Below are 23,532 nucleotides of genomic sequence, written 5' to 3'. Positions count from 1 at the left end.
CTAAGCCAATGAATAGAAACGTTGTTGTTTGTACACAAGTACATTTCTATAGCCACAATAGATGCAAATATCTACACCGTACGAGATACCTACCGATTGAATTACAACTGCAAGTTCGAAGGTGTACTATCATAAACCGTTTAAATAAAAGAGAGGTCAGGTTTCCTTAGATTGTTTTATTGTTGTTATAAATTAAATGTGTTTTTTGTTGTTGTTTTCTCACAATTACGTGTATACACATATATATTTTCCGATTTATAACCTCATACAAAACAATATGTACATCTATCGGTATGTACATGAAATAGTAGATGGAGCAAATATGAAACGGTTCCATATTTCAAATATGTACTTAAATGCAAAATGTTCGAAGTTCTAAATGAACAGGTTTTAAAAGAAAATGCTTACTATTATTGTTGCTTATTAATACAATTGTTCTATTGTTTACTGTAGACTTTCTATTAGGAGAAATATTTCTTAAAAATAAAAAATTATAACAATAACAACTTAATAACTAAATTAATGTTATAAAAATGTCTTACTTTACAGTGCGTATTCAAATATTTCCACCGCAGTCTAATGAAATCATATTACCAAATCAGGATTTTCCGATTCGTTTGAACGAAAATCTACTGAGAAAACTCAACTTCACAAGACTACTGGCACCATGGTTTTCATTCCGTAATTTTTTCACTATAAAAAACCTATCCGAATACACGTAGAAATTTAGAGAAGGGTAGATATTGAAAATGGAAAATAGAAACATACTCGGCAAATGCGAGTATGGAAAACCATATATGGGAGTATTTTCTTATTCGCAACGGAAAAGCGTAACTAAACGAATGCCAGGAAGACGTAAGGAGCACAGTTCAATCAATGCTCTCTACATCGGCAAGAGAGTTTTTTGTTAATCCTACTATTTAAAATTAAAATTTATTTGTTTGTTACGATTTCACGCCTTAAGTACTCAACCGAGCATCATGAAATTTTGTACACATATTTTCTGGGGTACAGAAAAGGACATAGGGTACCTTTTATCCAAAAACAAAATGCTGTTCATCTCAATAAAGGACAATACGTACTGTCATTCTACGCAAAGTGTACGTTTAGCTTAGAAAATTAGAAACTTATCCTAATGAACCTGGTCAGAACTTAAAAACAAATTTATCAAATTATTGTATTTTCGATGACCTTTGACACATATTTAGGACATCAACGAGAGCGAAACCGCGGGTAAAATCTGGTAAAGAGATAATTTCAGTTCATCATTCAGTGTTTGTATCATATATTTCTAACATGTGGCCCGCATAACATTTTATTTGTAGCTGACCTATTATAGAACAAGCTTGCTCATCCCTTATCTAAGGGTTGTTTATCCGACAAAAGCTTGGGGTCGCCCTCATTAATGATTCACAAAAACGGTATAAAAGTTCTAAGCATCTCTCTGTATAAAAGCGGGCAATATGGTTTCGAAAATACACTCCGTTAGGTAAATCCTTTTTTAGGGTTCTATACGTCCGAATGAAAAACAGAACCCTTACAGGATCACTCGTGTGTCTGTCTGTATAGTCAGTATATATATCTGTAGCAATATTTCCCAATAAACAGTTAAAATCTAAACAACAAAGGCATACGGACATATATTAGATAACCAAATTTTTTAAGTAAGTGATATTACCATGACACGTTGCCATTATTTCTGATACGACAGTCAACAGTGACGCTATTAGTTGTCGCGCCCAAAGAGCAGCTGGTTTTTATCTGCATTTATAACAGAATAAAGAGCAGACATGTACACTCTGATATTACAATATGAAGTAAATACATGCGTACCTACATTCTAAAGGTAATTTGACAGTGCCATTGCGAGTGTTCGGTACCGCACACCAGAGTAAAAATAGCGGTCATGCATCGAGTACTTCCGCAACGGATGTTTTTCATACGGGTGATTTAGTAGTTGTACTGCTTTTATCGCACGTAGATAACGCAATGAACGTGTAGTGTGCGTTTGTTTGTAATAATAGACTTACCTATACAGATAATGTGTATGCATATGGTATAAAACATATACATATAAACAGCACAGGGAAAAACAATATAATAAAAGTTAAATTGTTCTTTTAGTCTTCCCCTCGCAATGTAAGTGATGATTTAGAAAATCATCAATTTACATTCTGGATTAACTAAGAAGAAAACATATAAAATTACAAATGTACAAAAAAAGAAAAAAAGGAAAAACGAACGAAGTCCTTTAAGAACAAAAATGAAAGCCAGAAGTCACAAACTGCTCTTCCAGTCTTGTAAACCTAACGAGATTACTTTCCGGCGTTTCTACTTTAATTACACAAATCATCTTCATATTTTTTTTTACGAAAGACCATCTTTAATGCACATGTATCCATGCATAAAAGACTGTTTGCTCAAATTCATAAACTTGAAATAGCATTGCTACTTGTACCAACTGAAAGAAAATTTCTACCAAACATTTTTCATTGATGAGACCAAAATCTTTGTGGTGAATGTCCTTTTTATGGAAATATCACACAAATGTGAAAATGTACTAATCTTGGTTAAAGGTTGAAATCAAAACTAACCAACTAGCTTTAAAAAGAAATGTATAATCACTAAAAGAAATCCTAAATTTAAATGTTTAAATAAAGGTAACACACAAAAACTAATAATGTCACTTTTGATTGATAAAATATACTTTGAGAAAGTATCATTAACTCCAATATTACAACATAAAAATATTAAAAAGATAATAATAACATATACTGTAGCAATCAGAGAAGTCAATTCAAACCATAACCTAACCTAAATTAAAACCAATCATTTCAAAGTGCAAAAAAATAATTAAAAAGTTAGTAATGTAAAAGATAACAATTATCTTTTAAAATACTAGGAATATAATTGTATAGTTATCGCCGCAATGTTATCTTTTTTGAAAGTTTTGCAAATATTCCATATCATCATGAACCGCTACTGACTACAAACCACAGGTTATGGTTGAATATTAACTAGCATTTAATTACAAAAAAACCGATTTCAATGAGATTGACCTACAATCAAAATAAGAGCGAAATTTTGCATTTTATAGGCACCTAAAAGATGTAAACAACTAATCAGATGTAATCTGTGATTCTCGCTCGTTGGAAATGAACAAGTTTAGAGAAAATTGATGAGCTCATTTCCCTGAAAATTACTTCCCGCATGTGTTAAACGGAACAAGCCAATTTCTCTTGATTAACTACAATAATTAAAGAGCTAGGCAAATTAGCCTTCAGTTAATGTCGCATACGATTTCTCCTATACCAAATCTAACTTACGTACGTAATAAGAGATTAATTTTAACTGCTATTTTTAGCAACGGTAATACTTCGAATCTTACAATAAGTACCGGCTTTAATGGAATGATTAATCACTAACTGAACACATTTTAACAACCCACTAAATCACCAAAAAGCGTGATCAATATATTTAGAATTTTCAGTATTTTATCTACACAAACGTAGGAAGCAAATTATTTTTTTATAAAGATCAAAATCAGTATAATCATATTGAAAAAACAATTATATATTTCAGTATAACAAACCACATACTCTAAAATTACTATTAAAGACAATCGATGTAAACATTTTTACTTGAATAGTAATTTTCAATTTCTATTTACTTTATTTCTGAAAGCTTAGGTCTAAGGTTCAGATATTTATTTTTTTTTTATATTTCGAACCACAGTAGATACACAATTTTTGAAGTTATTCATAATTTTTGCACCAGAAAAAATGATTCAACGATACATTCATTACGATGAATTTGCTTTTTTACTTTAAAATGTCCCATATCTTATCATTGAATGAAAACTTGAAGCACAAATAATCTGGACCATTGAAAATTGAAAACAGGATAAATCTCCACAGTAGGCACGTTCAAAGTCGCTGGATTTACTCTGAATATTTAATCAAGCATCACCAATCTTTTAAAGAATCGAGAATGTTTAAATGTGATAACGGCTGTGTCTAAATATTCGCCAATGCGATATACGGTAGGAAGGAACATATTGATTCACATATGTGATGTATGTACTATATGCTCCTTAGGTTATGATGAAAAGGTATCCCTTGATTGACTTGTGTGAATTATGTACTTTGCCCCATAGGCTGAGTTTAAATTCCGGTGAGGGTAGGACTACCTTATTGGCTTATGTGAAGTCTTCCCTGATTTATATGTGTGATGTGCGATGCACTATTGGCTTAAGTTATATTGTGTTCCCGATTGAAAAGAGCTATCCCGAGATAAAAATGTTCAGTCTCTCAGAGTCTCTGAAAGCGAGACTCGAGTCTCCGTCTCTCATCGAGTCTCTCTGGTGTCGCTGAGAGAGACTGTCAAAAAAACTGTTTAGCGTCTCTGAACGAGAGACTCGAATCTCTGAACGAGAGACTCAAATCTCTGAACAAGAGACTCAAATCTCTGAACAAGAGACTCGAATCTCTGAATTAACAATTTTATCGTTTGAGTCTCTCATACAGAGACTGTGAGAGATCTATAAAAACACCTAGGCAATAACTGAGAGACTGCAAGAGACGCTGAAAGACTCTGAGAGACTGGAGAGAGACTGAAAATTTTTGTCTAGGGATGTACCATGAATGTAGACTAGGTTTTCATCATCAGTCATAAGAATGATTAGACACAAACATTCATTCCGACTTATCTTCGCATTTCTGTTCGCGAGCATAGAAGTGATAACTTTTATTATCCTGCGGTATCCTTTGTTTATCTCTTATTCTCCTTCCAATCTAAATTTTCTGCTCAGATGCCAAAAATCAGCGCCATTTCTTCTAATTCTTCTTCCCATATCTTTATATTAACTCTTTTCCTACCTTTTCTTCCCTTAAATACCAATAATTTTTTGGTTTAACTTTTATTTATTTTTATACCACACTGTCTTATCAATATCGCCTCTATTTTATTTAACGTTACCTCTAACTCCTCCTTTTTAGATGCTCTAAGCATACTAACCTTTTGCCCCTGTATATCTATCCCCAAAAATTCCGGCTTTAATGATGTTGATCGCATGTTGGATACATTATATATTAAAAAGTGTCAAAATTTTAATGGATTTAATTAAAATCCTTCTGTATTCATAAAGATATGACCAGAATATAAACGAGACAACACCTCAATGAGTAACTACATATTAAAAAAACAAAAAAAAAATAAAAATGAAATCGAATTGGATTGCTGTATTCGTGTTTTCTAAAAAAAACTGCGTCAATAATTAACACAGTTATTTCCGATATCAGCGATTCAGAATTATTTAAAAACATATGGAGCAGCAAAGTCGTTGAACGAACGCACACCTGAATATGTAAACTCCGTTTTTAATCACAGCGAATACACGTAGGAATATCCGTGTATGTTAGTCAATAAAAGCATGTTCGAATTCCGCACAGGCATTCCACTTGAATAGTTATTATGCTTAGGTTATTTTTATGGAGTAAGTAGGTTGAATAAAACTATTAACTAACTGTCGTCTCGTTAATTGCATGTTTTACGGAATGAAAATACTTTCTTTTAAACAAAAAAAAACAAAAACTACAGGCAGGAAAAAATACTATAGTGGCACGGAGATAAACGAACGAAAAAAATGGGTAGCTAACTTTCTTATTGCGTATCGCATCCGTTTTCAAGAACAACGTTGACAACGTAATTGCTTTGTGTACTTCTCTTTTTGCGTAATTAAAACAAAGGAAAGTTGTTTGCTTTAGTTAAATATTTGCATGATGATTTGTTTTTAAAAAGAAGTTTATCATTTCATACAAATATGTTCGCTCTTTTCAGTACATGGTACTAATGGTTATTATAGGGTAGGGAGAAGAATACCATGGATGGAAAAGCTTAGGAACGAGGAGGTATCGTGGAAAAGGCACCAAAGCAGAGGCTGTTATGGAAGCAAATAAGGAAGGGGATCCCGGAGACATACCTAAAGGATTAGTTAGAGACGTATTTGAAGCAGGAACAGGAGTACAGAGGAGCAGAGATAGACCTAGATTAGATTCATAGATACATAATGCTTTAGCTTACAGAGTTAACAGAAACTTCTCTTGTTACACATTGTAAAGTTAATATATTACTTTTATTGCAAATGCATGCAAAATTTGAATTAAAACAATCTGTCTTCAATTTTTTAAAGGTCAAAAATTTTGTAGTCTTGTGGTCAACAAAATATCAAATATTTATGTAAACAAAACAACAACCGAAAGCAATATACAAAGGCAGCAGATAAGCAAGTTTAAGAAAGGAAAAACTTAAATTAAGAATAAATTACGCAATTAAAACTTAACTGGCATTTGTATGCACACGCATTTTATTATTAACATTACTAAGAAGAGATTACCAGCAAGATGTAAAATTTTTGTCAGTTATTAGGAAAGCTACAAGCCTTTTTAGCGCCTTTAATAAAAGCACTAATAATTTTTGTACCAAAAGGAACGTAACACAAAACAAAACACAACACAAATGAAGAATATATACAAAAGTTTAATAAGACTGAACAACACTCAAAAACAACATAAGAACAACAACAAATAATAACAATTTAAAACACTTACGAATTATCAAGAGGTAGACTGGTTACTGGTTACTGAACACTGGTNCAAATGTTAATACTGTTCAAATTGGTGACCTACAGCATCAATACAATTCTGAGTACGAGTCACCACAGATTCTGTACATCGTATCAAAACGTCCAATGAGATTTCTCTACACACTGCTTGAATCTCATTCCAAAGAATGTCTAGGTTACGTGGTTTACGTTTGTACACCTCATCTTTTACTGTGCCCCACAAGAAGAAATCCAGTGGTGTAAGGTCTGGAGAGCGTGCTGGAAACTCGATTGGCCCCCTGCGTCCTATCCACTGGCCCGACAAATTTTGATCCAGGTAAGCTCGTACGTCCCTGTGATAGTGCGGCGGAGCACCATCTTGTTGAAAATAAAAATCATCATTACCGTATAATGCACGAATGGCAGGAAATATGGAATCAGCAAGCATTGTTAGGTAATTAATACCAGTTACAGTGCCTTCAAATCGAAAAGGTCCAATGAGTCCCCTTGAAGACAAACCGCACCACACATTTACACCAGGCAAATTTACAGCTTTTTCAATTGTAATGTGAGGATTTTCTTCACCCCAGTAAACACAATTGTGCCTATTGACAGTTCCATTAAGTTTGAATTGGGCTTCATCCGACCAAATGATGCTACCCATAAATCCCGGTTCACGTATCACCATCTCCTGAATCCATTCACAAAATTGCAACCTTCGATCTGGATCATCGTCATTTAGCTGTTGCACCAGCCTTGGAATGTAAACACGATACTTGCCTCTCTTCAGAATGCGTAGCACGCTTCTAGCACTTACATCACTTTCACGTGCCCCTTGCCTTGAAGATTTGTTAGGAGAGCGTTGAAACAGTTCCAAGACTGCCGTTGATGACTCATCACTTGTAGCTGTTCGAGGCCGACCTGAATGACCTTTATGCACATCACACACTGTTCCATGAACTTCGAATTTGTCTCGTATGCGTGTAATTGTTAATCTTGAAGGTGGTTCTGTATCATACTCCTTTCTCCACTGTCTTTGAACTTCATTTACATTCTCAAACTTCCAGTACCACTTAATAACCTGCTTACGTTCTTCAAAACTCAAACGTACGTCCCCCATGTTGATATTACAAATTCCAACTGATAATATAACATAGAGGGACGATTATGCTGGCACCTGGCGAAGAAATATACCATTAGCCTTGTAGAGCGGGAAAATTACAATAGTTTAAAGTGTGTATACATTTTTTTGAAGAACCCTGTATAACAATAAACAGAATAGCGCTTTATGTCAGAAAAAACTGGCTCGTAATGTCAAAGTTCAACAAAATATTATGCTCTTAGCCGCATGTGGAAAATAATTCATCAATAAAAATATCCAATACTTACTTGAGATAAAAAGGTTCTACTTTTATCCTAAAAATGCGTAAAGAATACGACATACTTCTTACATACCAAGAAGTGAATCCAAGTTCAAAAGAAAGTGGTAAACGTTAACAGATAATTAAAATTGATGACAACACCTATTAATACTATAAAAAGCAAGATTTCTTTTTGTTGCCAGCAAGGAAAAGCAATAAACGAACCTAAACTGTCGGGAATAATTACGTTGACACTTCCCACACACATCCATCCTAATAGTTACACGATAAGTTACCGAAATTGTTCTCAGGGCCGTAAAACTATTTTCAATTTCCTTTAATGATATTGTCAACAAGGTCCTTACGTCCGGATTAAATGAGGCTACGTCAAATTATTAATGTTTTTCAGTTAAATTGTTAGCATTCAATTTACTCTGTTGTCAGTTATATCATGTGTGATCGCTGTTTTCTTTTGCACTTTAAAAAATACTGCAACAACGAACTATACAGGTAGGGCAAAATGTTCACCGAACATATAATTTCTTTTTTCTTTTTATGTCGTATTATGTGCATAATTTAGTGAAATTGTGGAACATACTTTTTCAATCATGTCTATCTGAAAATATAACCTGCTGAAAACTATCCTAAAATAACCAATTCTAACCTAAAAAAAATATAACGTGTAGTTATATAACACGCTACTGAAGTGAAACTACTTCAAACAGACAAACATACCGAGATAAGGGTTAAGGAATTGGTTTAATGGTATTATTTCTATACTATGAATTTAAATTTTACACTAAACGAACGTTGCATTGAAGCGCGCTCACGGCTCAAGCGATCCCCACTACGAAGTCGACTACGTGACCGAGTAGAGGGGGGGACATCCGTTGCACGATTTCGTTACATACCAACTCGCATGAAACGAACTTACCCCACCGTGCGTAAAGACGTTTCACTTCAAAAATAAAATTTTCAGAATTGTAAAAGTTCGATACACATATTTAGATATACTGCACGAAACATAATGTAGGGATGATGAGCCGATACCCGGTTTGGTTGTACGCGGCGGATCCTGCACTTGTTTTAGGATCCGACCGGGTACCAAATAATGACTCCGGGTACTCGGGTACTTGTTACCTTGCAGATAGATTTATAAATATTAAAGACTCTTTTCAATGGTTTCAACTAACCCTCTCGATAAAAATCATCAGTCAACCTAGAATGAAAATTTCATTAGTTTAGAATTTAAACGACTTTTTGAGCGAGACTTAATGTGATAGTGGATTTTGGTGAGGGTGATATGACATGATCCACTAACCGTAGTGGTTTTGCCTGGTACCCATCAGAGCTAATGCCGGGTACCAGATTATCCGGTACCCGGCAAATTCACTATGAGGTGCATCTCTAGTGTAAACCTCACACCCGCCTTATATTAGAAAGTCAATTCAACGATAAACGACGACTTTTTCTTTCACGTTTCTGATCTGATAACGTCAATATGACATCATAAAATACACCTAATAACAAGCTGTTAGGAGACAATAGTAAGTGGCAAACCCGGTCATTAATGACTTGTTTTAGTAACCTATAAGCGGATATGCTCAGTCCCTCGTATTTTGCATACAATAACACAATGGTACTTACCTCTTCCTTATACATATGTACACTTACTACATGTGTACGTAAATACTTTATTACTATGGGCATAAACAGCATATAATCACCCTCAAAACAATTGCAGATAGGTGTCTAATATACTTATGTACATATATATTATGTACATAGTATCCCATTTTCGGCATTTTTGTAGGTTATCTCCCTCATTTTTAAATATAAAGGATTGCGATTTTAACTGGAGTGTTCAGTTCTTTTGTGCAAACATATGTCATTTAAATAGACCACCCTTTATCCATAATGTGGGCTTTCCGAAAATGTGTAATATATACCTGAGATAAAAATGTTCAGTCTCACAAAGTCTCTGAAAGCGAGACTCGAGTCTCCGTCTCTCATCGAGTCTTTCTGGTGTCGCTGAGAGAGACTGACGAGAGACTGTAAATGAAACTGTTTAGCGTCTCTGAACGAGAGACTTGAGTCGCTCATAAGAGATCCTCATTTCGTATTCAGTCTCTGAACGAGAGACTCGAATCTCTAAACGAGAGACTCGAATCGCTCATAGAGAAATCCTCATTTCGTATCCAGTTTCTGAACGAGAGACTCAAATCTCTCAATAAGTGGTGTCTCGATAGACATGGTTAAAAGTTGAACATATTTCAGAGATCCCAGTCTTTCTACGAGAGACTCGAGTCTCTCAATTTTTCACTTTTATTCATTCAGTCTCTCTGTGAGAGATTAGAATCTCTGAATTAACAATTTTATCGTTCGAGTCTCTCATACAGACTGTGAGAGATCCATAAAAACACCTAGGCAATAACTGAGAGACTGTGAAAGACTGTGAGAGACGCTCTCAGAGACGCTTAAAGACTCTGAGAGACTGGAGAGAGACTGAAAATTTTTGTCTAGGGTATACATAAAATAATAAATACATACAATAATTTCGAGAAAAAGGCACAGAATTTAAGATTTCATTTGTGAGAATGAGAAAATCTAAAATAAAAAGAGGCAAAGATCGACGGGGTCATCTTTTAGTCCTTATCTAATAATCTTTGAGAAAAATTATTGTCTAAAAATAGTTTCCTTGGGACCTCATTCTGTTCAAAATAAACGGCATTATAAAGGACTAATGGAAATTTTCTCATAAATTTAATAACAACTGCCTCCAGGATTTCTGGGTACCTACTGACATTCTATAAGATTTCCTTCGAAAATTATGTAAATTATGCGTATTCCAAAACTGAAAAACCTTGGGGTCTGGTGTTTCATTTTTGGAATTACCAGTATATATATATATCTCAAAATATTGACTGTATGCCTGAACTGTCATAAACTCTCAAAATCTTTTGAAAAAAGCGTAAGACTGTTAGAGGTATGATACAAAAATTAATTGCGAGACAAGAAAAACTTCCACCGAAAACTAGTAATTTAATACAGAGGGGTTTAGCGCCCTGTACATAACCTTTAGATCCGCTGACAAATTATCTCATAGGCATAATCCTGCTTTAAATGACTCTTAGAGGTATGATACAAAAATTAATTGCGAGACAAGAAAAACTTCCACCGAAAACTAGTAATTTAATACAGAGGGGTTTAGCGCCCTGTAAATAACCTTTACACCCACTGACAAATTATCTCATGGGCATAACCTTACTGTAAATGACTTTTAGAAGTACGTCACAAAAAATTATTGTGGGACAAGAAAAATTAGTAATTTAATATTGAAGGGTTTGGTTTAGATATATATGACGCTATTTTCACACCCATTAACAATTTCGTGTTCCATATACATTACACATCCTTAGGTGAGGACTAAATTTCTTTATAATAGGAGGGTTTAGGGGTAGATTCCCGGTGCCAACGTTTTCATTTTTGAAGAAACTTTTAAAGTTTAAGGTTACTTGATTGCCCTGGTCCGCAGTATGAAAGCGGATGCTGTAGTGACGGCTGGCCGGTGGCCAAAATTTTTTACAATTCGGTGCATGTACGTACGAAAAATTCAATAACGCTGAAAACGGAAATATGCTTTGCCGCAACCAGGACCGACGCGTTCAGTGAATATCAATGATCAGTTTAAAAGCATTTTTATAATGCACACGACCGAAGAACAAAAATTAGACACAAAACAGATTTTTACAAACACACTAGTATCATTAGGAAACATTTAAGAAGTAAACTGAAACATTTATTACACGAATTACGGAAAATCGTGTCTCCACTTTACATGTAAGTAAGAAAAATGCTTTTAGGAGATAGAATGGAGAAGTTTTATCTTTAAACTTTACAGAGCCGGAAAATAAATAAACATTTAATTATTACTACTAATTTTTTAATATTCTACAAAATAATCCAAAAAGTCAGGGGCTATAGTGATGAGTTGAGTTTTTTCGTAATAACAAAGTTTACCAAAATACATTTATAAGTAATCCATAAGACAATAAAAGCAAGTTCATGATAGTATACCGCCATCTACTGATATACGCTACAAACTACGTATATCAAGGTAGCAAAACAGTTATATTTCTTATTTCTAAGATGCACCAAATTCAAAAATTTATCCCTCCAGCCGATTACTGAAAAATAAGACGAAATGCTAGCCTTATATCAAGCTGACACTATACATAGCGCCAAATAGAAAATACATACAGGCTGTAATTTATCGTTGAAATATGGTACTTTGGACTATAATTTGTCGCTAAATTGTCTTCGAATGATGTTTCTTTTACCAATTTTGTCACGCGTTCAGCCTCCAGCAGATTAACGAAAAACGATTGAGAGATGTCAAGCTGACACTACGCTTAGCGTACCCATCTTGAACAGAAATATCGTAGAAAAATTCTGACAAAATAGCCACAAAATATGGTCTCTCTCTTTTGGGATACGCCATATGTAGTGCCTTGACAGATCTTCCATCGTTTTTCGCTGATCAGCTCGACTTAAGACGTAAGAGTAGTATCTTTCAGCGACAAATCAACGACAAATTATAACCCTGATAGTATTTTTCTGTAGTAACGGGATAGAGCGACAAATCTTTCGATTTGGTAACAACTTACCGACAAATTATAGTCCATTTTAGAAATGAAAAATAGAACTTTGCCCTGCTAGCTTGATATACGCCTGGCAACTGAAGTATTTTATATATTAAATAACGGCTTTATTAAAAATAACTTTTCTAATACTTGTCCAACTGAATTAAAGTTTACGTATACGTACAAGCTACGCTATTGATTAAAAACGAACACACAGACAATTACTCAAATAGAAATACTCATTGGAAACTAATGAAACGTTCTCATAAGAAATTAAATGAGCCATTTACAGAGTAATTAAATGGTTTCAGAATAGATCAGTTAGAATAAAATACACTATTATTTTTCCAATAATAAGTGTTTGACAACACGTTGACATAAAAATGGATCAAAAACAATTTCAAACAAAAAAACCTTTATTTCCGCTATGTACTGATCAAAGACTCAGTAAAAACTAATTATGCACCGAAATGAAAAATTAAATGCTCCTAATAGTTTTTCAAAAATTACTGTAACCAAAAAAGCTGTTTTCATTGTTTTGTTTCGTAGATCATGCTTTTCTCACTTAATATGATAAGCTGGCGCAGAACAGTAATTTTTGAAAAAATACCCTGAGCATTTAATTACTCATTAGAACACTTAAGTAACATTTAATGAGCATTTAATTATCAAGTGTCTCTTTTTGGTTGTGCTAACCTTGCTCCTACTTAATAAACGTAACTGAATCAAAACTTCATCAAATTATCGAAAGATTCTAATAACTACATTAACTGACCCAACTCTATTCGAAAACTGAATGGGCGAGTCAATCCATTCTCTATTAATCCCGAACTTGAAACCTCATTCAGATCTTAATTAAAGTTGAGGTTGCTGTCGCGAGTTATAAGTTTTCCTATTAATCACACATCATGGTCATTACTCATATAAATTATCCGCGGATTCTCTTAAATATTCGCTGTTCACTTGCAACATGATCAGAACCACAACCACACCAACAACCAATTTGTTGAAGATTAAAAGTAAGGATTTATTCGCATTTTGACGTATATAACAATGTTATATTTCATACTTCTAATGTGCACTACAATTTGTAGCGAATTATTTGCTAATTTATTACCAATTCTAAAAGTTTGCCGCATCAGCTGAGAAATTGACGACGTGCTAACCCTGCTAACACCCAATATATCTCAAAAAACAAACTGTATGGAATAGTACTGTACGAGTTATAATTTGTCACTGAAATATGGTACTTTTACCCAATTCATCAAGAGTCCAGTCTCGATCTAATTGCAGGTGTCAAGCTGGTTCTTACGTATTATAGCATATATTGAAATATGTAAAGACAATACAAAATTACTGTAAGCACCATAATTTGTCGCTAACATACGGTACTTTTACCAATTTTGTCACGAGTCCAACCTAGAGCTAATTGCAGATAGATGATTGGAGAGACGTCAAGCTGGCACTTACGTATTTTAGCGTATCTCGAAATATGTAGAAATATAATAGAAAAATACTATAAGGTCCATAATTTGTCGCTGACATACGGTACTTTTTCCCATTTTGTCACGACTCGACCCTCCAGCTAATTGGAGAATGTTGACCGAAAAAGTGGCACTTACATATATTATAGCGTATCTCGAAATATGTAGAAACATAATAGAAAAATACTGTAGGTACCATAATTTGTCGCTGACATATGGTACTTTTTCCCATTTTGTCACAACTCGAGCCTCAGACTAATTGGAGAATATTGATTGGAGAGGTGTCAAGCTGACACTTACATATATTATAGCGTATCTTGAAATATGTAGAAACATAACAGAAAACTACTGTAGGTACCATAATTTGTCGCTGACATATGGTACTTTTTCCCATTTTGTCACAACTCGAGCCTCAGACTAATTGAAGAATATTGATTGGAGAGGTGTCAAGCTGGCATTTACTTATTATAGCGTATCTTGAAATATGTAGAAACATAACAGAAAACTACTGTAGGTACCATAATTTGTCGCTGACATACGGTACCTTTACCAATTTTGTCACAACTCCAACCTAGAGGTAATTGGAGAAAGATAATTGGAGAGACGTCAATATTTCTACATATTTTAGATATTTTAGCGTATCTCGAAATATGTGGAAACATAATACAAAAATACTGACGGGGCCATAGTTTGTCGCTGAAATATGCTACTCTTAACCATTTTGTCAGTGCTCAATCTTCGATCTAATTGGAGAAAGTTGATTGGAAAGGTGTCAATGTTGCATTTACTTATTATAGCGTATCAGGAAATATGTAGAAATAGGATAGAAAAATACTGTCAGAACCATAGTTTGTCGCTGAAATATGGTACTCTTAACCATTTTGTCAGTGCTCAATCTTCGATCTAATTGGAGAAAGTTGATTGGAGAGGTGTCAATGTTGCATTTACTTATTATAGCGTATCAGGAAATATGTAGAAATATAATACAAAAATACTGTAAGGACCATAGTTTGTCGCTGAAATATGGTACTTTAACCCATTTTGTCACTTCAGCCTAGAGCTAATTGAAGAGGCGTCAAACTGGCACATGCGTATTATAATGTATCACGAAATATGTAGAAACAATACAAAAATACTGTCGGGCCATAGTTTGTCGCTGAAATATGGTACTTTTACCCATTCTGTCACGACTCAACCCTCGAACTAATTGGAGAATTTACTTATTGTAGCGTATCTCGAAATATGCAGAAACATAATAATAAAAAATACTGTAGATGTCATAATTTGTCGCTGACATACGGTACTTTTACCAATTGTGTCACAACTCCAACCTACAGCTAATTGGAGAAAGATGATTGGAGAGACGTCAATCTGGCACACACATACTACAGCGTATCTCGAAATACGTAGAAATAGAATAGAAAAATACTGTCAGAACCATAATTTGTCGCTGAAATATGGTACTTTTACCCAATTAGTCACGAGTTCAACCTCGAACTAATTGAAGAAAGGTGATCGAAGAGGTGTTAAGCTAGCACTTGCATATTATAGCGTATCTAGCAATATGTAAAAAGATGATAGAAAAATACTGTAAGTACCATAACTTCTCGCTGGTAAATGGTACTTTTACTCATTCTATCACTAAACCTGATCAAACAATGTTTTTGGCCTCATTAAAACTTACAATAATTGCCTCTATTGTTGTTTTTTACAATATCTGAAAAATTAATGTGGAAGCGTTGTTTCTTTACAGATTACTCGTTCAATGGGACATGGGTTAATTGCGGTACCTACATCAATATTTCTAACAACGCATGTATGTTTGTATGTACCTGTATCAATTATAACATCGCACGCGTGGATGTGAATGCTTAATTAAAACTTTTATTTTGCCGGACTTACGTAATGTTTACATTCGCTTGTCACATCTTCTATTTTTAAAGGCAAGGTTAAAGCTACAGTAGGTAATTGTTTAGCTGGATAATTGGCATCTGGCATTTACGCATTGCTGCATTGATGGAAGGTGAAAAATTCAATAAGTTGAAAAGGTGCAACAGCACAAAAATATAAATACCTACAATATTACAATTTCTTTAATTTACACCCTTCGTCTACCTATCTGTTTTAAACTGAAAAAAAAATAATCGCCCCTCTTCCTTATCACACGTTTATAGATAGATATCTACCTAGAAAAGTGAGTTTATATTTTAAATTTACTATGGACTGAGTGTGTGTCAATCAGGTACGAATGAAATTATTCAGCTATTAAGATACCGTTTTAAAAATGTTAATGATCCACTTCTGCCTCTGTCAGCGTTGAAAGAAAGCAGTATCTTGCACGAGTACCTGGCTGTTGGAGTTTATAAATAATATTTTTTACTCTATATACATACAATGTTGCTGAATTAATTCAACAACAAAAATGAATGAACGTTTAGGTTAATTATTAAATATTACGATAACGTGAACAATAATTATCTTGAGAATGAATATAAAAATAAAATATAGGTAGGTAGGTACCTGCCTATCTAGTTTTCCTAATCTGTTAACAACTGATAAATTACTTCGACCCATACAGCAATTTAAATAAAAATACAAAGCTAAGTAAACTATACATATTTATGGTAAGAGAATTAAATACTCTTACAGATGTTCATCTAAACATTTATCAACTATTGATTATAAGAATTCGTCATTTTTAAAGTAGCCCATTTTATTTACAGTAATTACAGTTTTGCTTACTCCGAAACCATCTTTGAAATAGAAATAAAAGTTGAAAATAACAGCGGAGAAAGCAATATGTTTAACCACTAAGAGTTAGAATAGTAAAAGGTCTTTCTAGGAAAACTTACCTCATTGAAGGCCATATCCGAAGGTATGTGCTAGGTTGTCAGCTAATGATGTCAACAAATATTTTTTCTTAACGTTCTATCCAACAAGATTATTTAATCGATCCTACGCACTATTCATTCATGTTTTCCACTCAAAATTAAAATAAATCACCACCCTTCAGCCAAGAGGCTAAAGAGATTTTAGCACCTGATCGCATAATCACAAGAAGTTAACATTCCTCAGGTGGGATGCAGGTAAAAATTACTTCAAAATCAAAATAATTGTGATTTGGAAAGTATATTACTGGAACGAACACAGATTAACAATTTTGTGTCATATATTTAATGTACTATACCGAATTCTTTTAAAATTACTCCGTTCTCGCACTCACCTGACACACCAACCGACTGTAAAGCGCCATATTACTAAACGTCAAAACAGTAAAAATTACTAGCGAGCCCTATCGAAGACAAACGTAACAATTTAAAACAGCTAAAGATTCCTAAGCGGAGCAAACCCAGTGTGTTGCAGAACATTACTCTCAACAGATGGCCTAAAGAAAATTTTCATTTAAATTTGAATTTTGAAAATCATACATGAGAATTACTTTAATTAATAGAAATAAAATGATATCCAAAATTACATATTTATAAATTCAATATTAAGCACTTTTAGAGAGAAGAGACAGACATATCTATGTTAAATTGCATTACAGTACATCTTATCTTATTATAATTATTTGTATTTTCATTCTATAATATTTACAAACAAAATAATATAAACGCATACTTATCATGCATGAGAATAAATAATATATCTATTTCTAATGTTATTTCTGATAGACCTATAAACTTTCTAACTTTTAGTATCGAGAAGAATCCACCATTATCAATTAATTACGTCTGAAAATTAACAAATTACCTAACGCAAATTTTATGTAACTTTTCTATTAGTATTGATGAGAACTACAATATAGCTTTATTGTAATATCAATACGTATTTCTGTCAGAGTTTAATTTGATAGCAATATTAATAAAGACAATGTGTTAGTATACAAAATACAAAAATTGTTACCCCTAAAAGTATATGTTTCTGTTGCATCCGAAAAAATGGAACTTTTTTTCTTCTAGAGCTTTAAATACAATATTGTAAATTTTCAATAACTTAAATGGTAAAGTTACTTTTAAAATGATGACTTATATATAGCCTTAATTAACATAATATGAGTAACAATTACAAAAAAAAACGAAAAATTACAATTATAGCATTAATTTACGTTAGTTGCAATCATTTTACTACTAGCTGTTACTACTGTAATTAGGACATTTTGTTATTAAAATTAAAATTTATTATTACTATTCATAGTATGTTAAACAAAAAATAGGGCAGCCTCTAAGTCACCAATTTTAAAATAACTTTACAATTACCTTGAGGAATTGTTATTAAAGTTACTGTTTGCCTGGATTAGTTCGAAGTTGCTAATTACGGTTCCAATAAGCCAAAAGCAATTCCTGGTTTATAATTAATGATTACTATTTGAGTTCATTAGGTAAATTACCTTATCACGATTATATTAAATTCTAATTTTCCCGCATAATCACTGCATGTCAAGGACGAAACGTGTTGCATTGTATGGTATCTAGTACTACCGAGCACGAAGACCTGCTTCTGAAGATGATCTTAATCTAGAATTGGGTTGCCAAATCAATTTATGCCAGGAAGCTCATACAAACTTTTTAGTTTTGAATAAACCACTGTGCAGAAATCACGCAAACCAAATGTACGTATCATACTTCCGACAATAGAATTAGAGGTAGTGTGCACGATCTAGAACAATAACCTTTCTTGTATGGGGCTTTTATTAATAGCTACTTTTAGGAGGCGAAATTAATCGTAATTATTAGCGACTCAACCCTCAAACGCATGGGTTAACAGTAGCATTGCATTTTAACTATGTTTTTCTGTAAAAACAGTAAGTTTGATTTATAGGAACGAAAAGTGGCTGCAATAATCTATATATTTGCAATAGAAGAGGCATATTTTTGAACAATTCGCTTTGTCAAACTTTGAATTGTACTAAAAGCTGCAAATTGCATAATAGGTATTTCCTGAATTGTTTATGAATTAAAATCACTTTTTGGTTTTCAAATTGTACCATTATTCACTGCAAAATCCTTTCTTATTTTTATCAATAATAACGCATTAAGGAAAGTACTTGAAAAACAAAAATTATAATACTTAATAAGTGAATCATAGCCATAAAAATGTGTTACTCGCTGATCGGGTCAAACCCTATTTATTATTCAATCAGGATTTACTATTCCTAAAAACACTAAAATGGATGGGATAACTCAAATTGACTCAATTACAGTGAAAATTATATACTGTAACTTTAATTTAGTGTTTTTGATATACCAGTGTTAGCATCTTGCTGAGGAGTTAGAGATAGCATTAAATAAATTGAAAGCAGTATTTATAAAAGAATATTGTATGAAAATAAATAAAAGTAAAACAAAAATATTGGTATGCAAGTGAATAAAAAATAAGAAATGTAAGATGAGTAAATATAAATATAGGAGACGAAAAATTAAATGAAGTGGCTGATTTTCAGTATCCACGAAAAAAGATTGTTAAAGGTGTATGTCTAGAGTACGACACTGTACGGGTGCGAAACGTGAACGATGGGGGCGGCAGAAAAGAAAAGGTTAGAAACGTTTGAAATGTGCTGTTGTAGGCGAATGATGAGAATACCGTGGATACAAAAGGTTAGAAATGACGAAATATTAGAAAAAAATAGAAGAACAAAGGTTTTTAGGACATCTTAGGCATGAAGGACTAGTTAGAGACATATTAGAAGCAGAAATAGGAGTTAAGAGGAGTAGAGATAGACCTAGATTAGATTACTGTTCACAAATTGTTAGGAATGTGGGATGTTCTAGTTTTAGGGAAATTAGATTTTTAAAATAGGAAATGGATTTCCCAATTATCGAAATACGAATGAAATTCAATACTCAGGCATTTAAGATTAAAGATTAAAATTGAACTATTTCGAACAAACTACATCTATATAGTTGCATCACCCATTAACCCTAAAATAATGCAAAGACAATTCAATTACTATTAAAATACTTTTCAATTGCATCCCAATAAAAAGTTACAGAATCAGTGAACACACTTTAAGGTATTTTGAAAAGGTATTTATAACAAAAGGCATATCTAAATCCCATTTATTACAATAATTCGCGATAGAGTAGTACTATTAAGTGTAATTGTTTTCAAAATATGTATGCATAGTACTTTTGCTTAGCAAAATATCATAGTCATTTCTTTATACTATGCATTAACTCTCATAAACTGGATTTGTTTTGAATTAGTGAAGACGTAAGTAATTTTATTTTTAACATGTGATTATTTAAAAATATGACATCAGGACCATAAAACTCCATTCATTGTTATCTATTTTTATCTTCCAAATACCTTTCTACTCAATAATATTGTTAACAATGAAATATCTGCGTTATCATTATGACTGCGCAATATTTCGTTCAACAAAGAAATGCTGGTGAGCTTTTGTTCGAAAAAAAAAAGTTTAGGTTTCATTTTTGTTCGTTTATTATTAAACTAAGTGATATTAAATGAAAGCAAAAGAAGGGCCACGTCAATTTGGTTTATTAGTGCTACGAATTAATATTGGTCAATGCAATTCGATAATGAATATATATGATGTAGATGGATTATAACGAAATGAATAAATCAGTGAACAAAAATTCAATCGTGTCCTAAGCCAAAGCAATCCTAAACTATAACAATGATGTCTACCTGACTAAACGAAACACAAGCAGGAAACAGATGGGCTGATGAAGACTCCTTACACCTAAATGTATATGTTAGGCCCGAATACCGAAAACGCTCAGTGGCCAGAAAAAACGGCCACATCGCGTTCTGGCTGCCTTCGAACGCACAGAACGCGTTTTGGCTGTTTTTAAACGCTCGTAACGCGTTCTGGTAACTGTTAAACAGCCGGAACGCGCTTTGTCAATTGCTGAATGCTCACAACGCGTTCTTAATGTTCGACTTGTATTATTTGCCGCTTTCTACCTGCGTACAATGAGATTTATATTGTAGGTACTTATAAACCAAATGAATTTCAATCCATTTTTCAGTTTTTAGGAAACAATTCAATTATTGACAACTATAATTAGATACCAAAGACGGGTTCGGTTTTTCTTGCCGAATCATTTCAACAATATTAAATTTCTTATAACTGTTTTTCAGTTCTAGGAAGAAAGTTACATTGAACGCTTATATTGCCGAGCATATAATATACGAATGAATGAAATTTTAATAACTTTTTGTAATTTTAAGATTTTGTCAACTTACCTAAACAATAGGTGTACGGTTATTAGCTATTGTTATAAACTGAAGGTACTAAAAATGTACAACTTTCCTTTATAATCTTTTCAGTACAGTACGTTTATGATCATTTGTAATTTGTATGATCTTTTCGGAGATTTTATAACAATGCACGTACCGATGACTCTATATGACAATGAATTATGTGATCATAAAGGTTTAGAAATTAAATTTTCGAGTATACAGTAACTAACTTGACTTCATGAAAAATCAATATTTTAATATTGTTGAAATGATTCGGCGAGAAAAACCGAACCCATCTTCGGTATCTAATTATAGTTGTCAATAATTGAATTGTTTCCTAAAAACTGAAAAATGGATTGAAATTCATTTGTTTTATAAGTACAATATAAATCTCATTGTACGCAGGTAGAAAGCAGCAAATAATACAAGTCGAACATTAAGAACGCGTTGCGAGCGTTCAACAATTGACAAAGCACGTTCCGGCTGTTTAACAGTTACCAGAACGCGTTGCGAGCATTTAAAAACAGCCAAAACGTGTTCTGTGCGTTCGAAGGCAGCCAGAACGCGATGTGGCCGTTTTTTCCGGCCACTGAGCGTTTTCGGTATTCGGGCCTAACATATACATAAACGCTAAGATATGCTACATTATAGTACTCTACTTTTTCTCCTCTTTAATTTAATATCTCACTTGATACAATAGTAAAAATAAATTTCGGAGACCCCCCCACTTTTTTGGATATAACCTCCGTCATACTAATTTTTTTCGTATTAAGTGAAGTCTATGCTACGCGGACTATAATAACGAATCGGTTGATACCTCATTCATATCAGTAGTTAGGGAATGTACCCATACTAACCATCCATTTTTTACAATTTTACCTCACCCTCCTCGATGACCACTCGTAGTATATACCAGGATCCCCCTCTAATTTTCACGTAGTAATTCATTTTTTCTAGAATGTTTTAAATTTAGCTCGAAAAAGCGTGAGATTTCTCTAAAAGATGTTGACCACGTGACGAAAACCGAAGCACTCCCGTCCCAGTGGCCATGCATGGTATTTTTTAATACCCCCCCGAACGGGTCACGTGGTATGGGTACGTTCCCTTACTGTAGAACATTACATAAATACACAAAATACATGCATAGACCACTAAAATCGTAACCCTCCGTTTTGGATTTGCTATAATCTTCATGAAGACATAAAGCAAACTGTTAATTCTCCAGCTGTTATTTGAATTGTTTCCTGGAATATGACCATACTATTTGCAACAATGCCTAAATACTGCTTTTATTCAACTGCGAACAGATGTTATAAATTTTTCATGCCGTTAAGATAATTATACAACTTGCAGTATTATGCTGCAATGATACTTGTTATTATCTGAGCAAATGTATATATACGAATTTAAAAAAGAAAATAATTTCATCCACACCATTTGGACATTTTAATCAGTCCCTTTCAGGACAGAGGGGGCAGATGCCATTCTTCCCAAAATCGATAAAATAAATCTTTAAAAAATTTGATGACTCTACCATATACACAACGTTAGATGACTAATACAAAGCTAGTTGATTTTACAACACGAATAAGGTTGTTTTAATTAAGATATTAAGATTAAATTTTTGTTTTATTATTAATTAATTGACAAAAACCGCCTCCTATAACGTAGTGTGCACAATAAGAGCTTTTTTTAACCTCATCATGTAAAAGTTGATGGATGTACAACACTTTAAAGCTAAAGACAAAACGAGAAATTATAAAAAAAAAGCAGACGAAACAATTGTTACAGTTATCCTAATAAATTTACAAAACAAAAATATACCAAGTGTTTTATTTCCTTTGTCTAATTTAAAAGAGAAAAATTAAAAAAATAGTAATACTTGTATACCACCATAAAACAGTTTCAAGTAAGAAAAGACAAAATTTACAAATTGTAATTGTTTTACCTACAACTTATATTCTCTATTCTCTGGACCATTAGCTGGTGACGCCATTGGTACATTTAGGAACTCAGTTTATGTTAAGTTAGTAATAATTTTCATTTATTTATAAATAAAAAGTATCGTTAATTATAAAATCCTTACTATTTTATATTTGAACTCTATTCAACAGTAGAAATTAACCATAAAATGGTAAGCAAGGATACAGAGTTTCTAGAAAATTTACAAATACTTTATTTAACTGATTCATAGTAAATCAAAAAGGACTAATTATTCTGTAAATTATTTACAG

Source organism: Agrilus planipennis, unplaced genomic scaffold, assembly GCF_000699045.2.
Source record: "Agrilus planipennis isolate EAB-ADULT unplaced genomic scaffold, Apla_2.0 scaffold78, whole genome shotgun sequence".
In the NCBI taxonomy this organism is placed as follows: Eukaryota; Metazoa; Arthropoda; class Insecta; order Coleoptera; family Buprestidae; genus Agrilus; species Agrilus planipennis.
Note: the sequence above shows the minus strand (reverse complement) of the source record.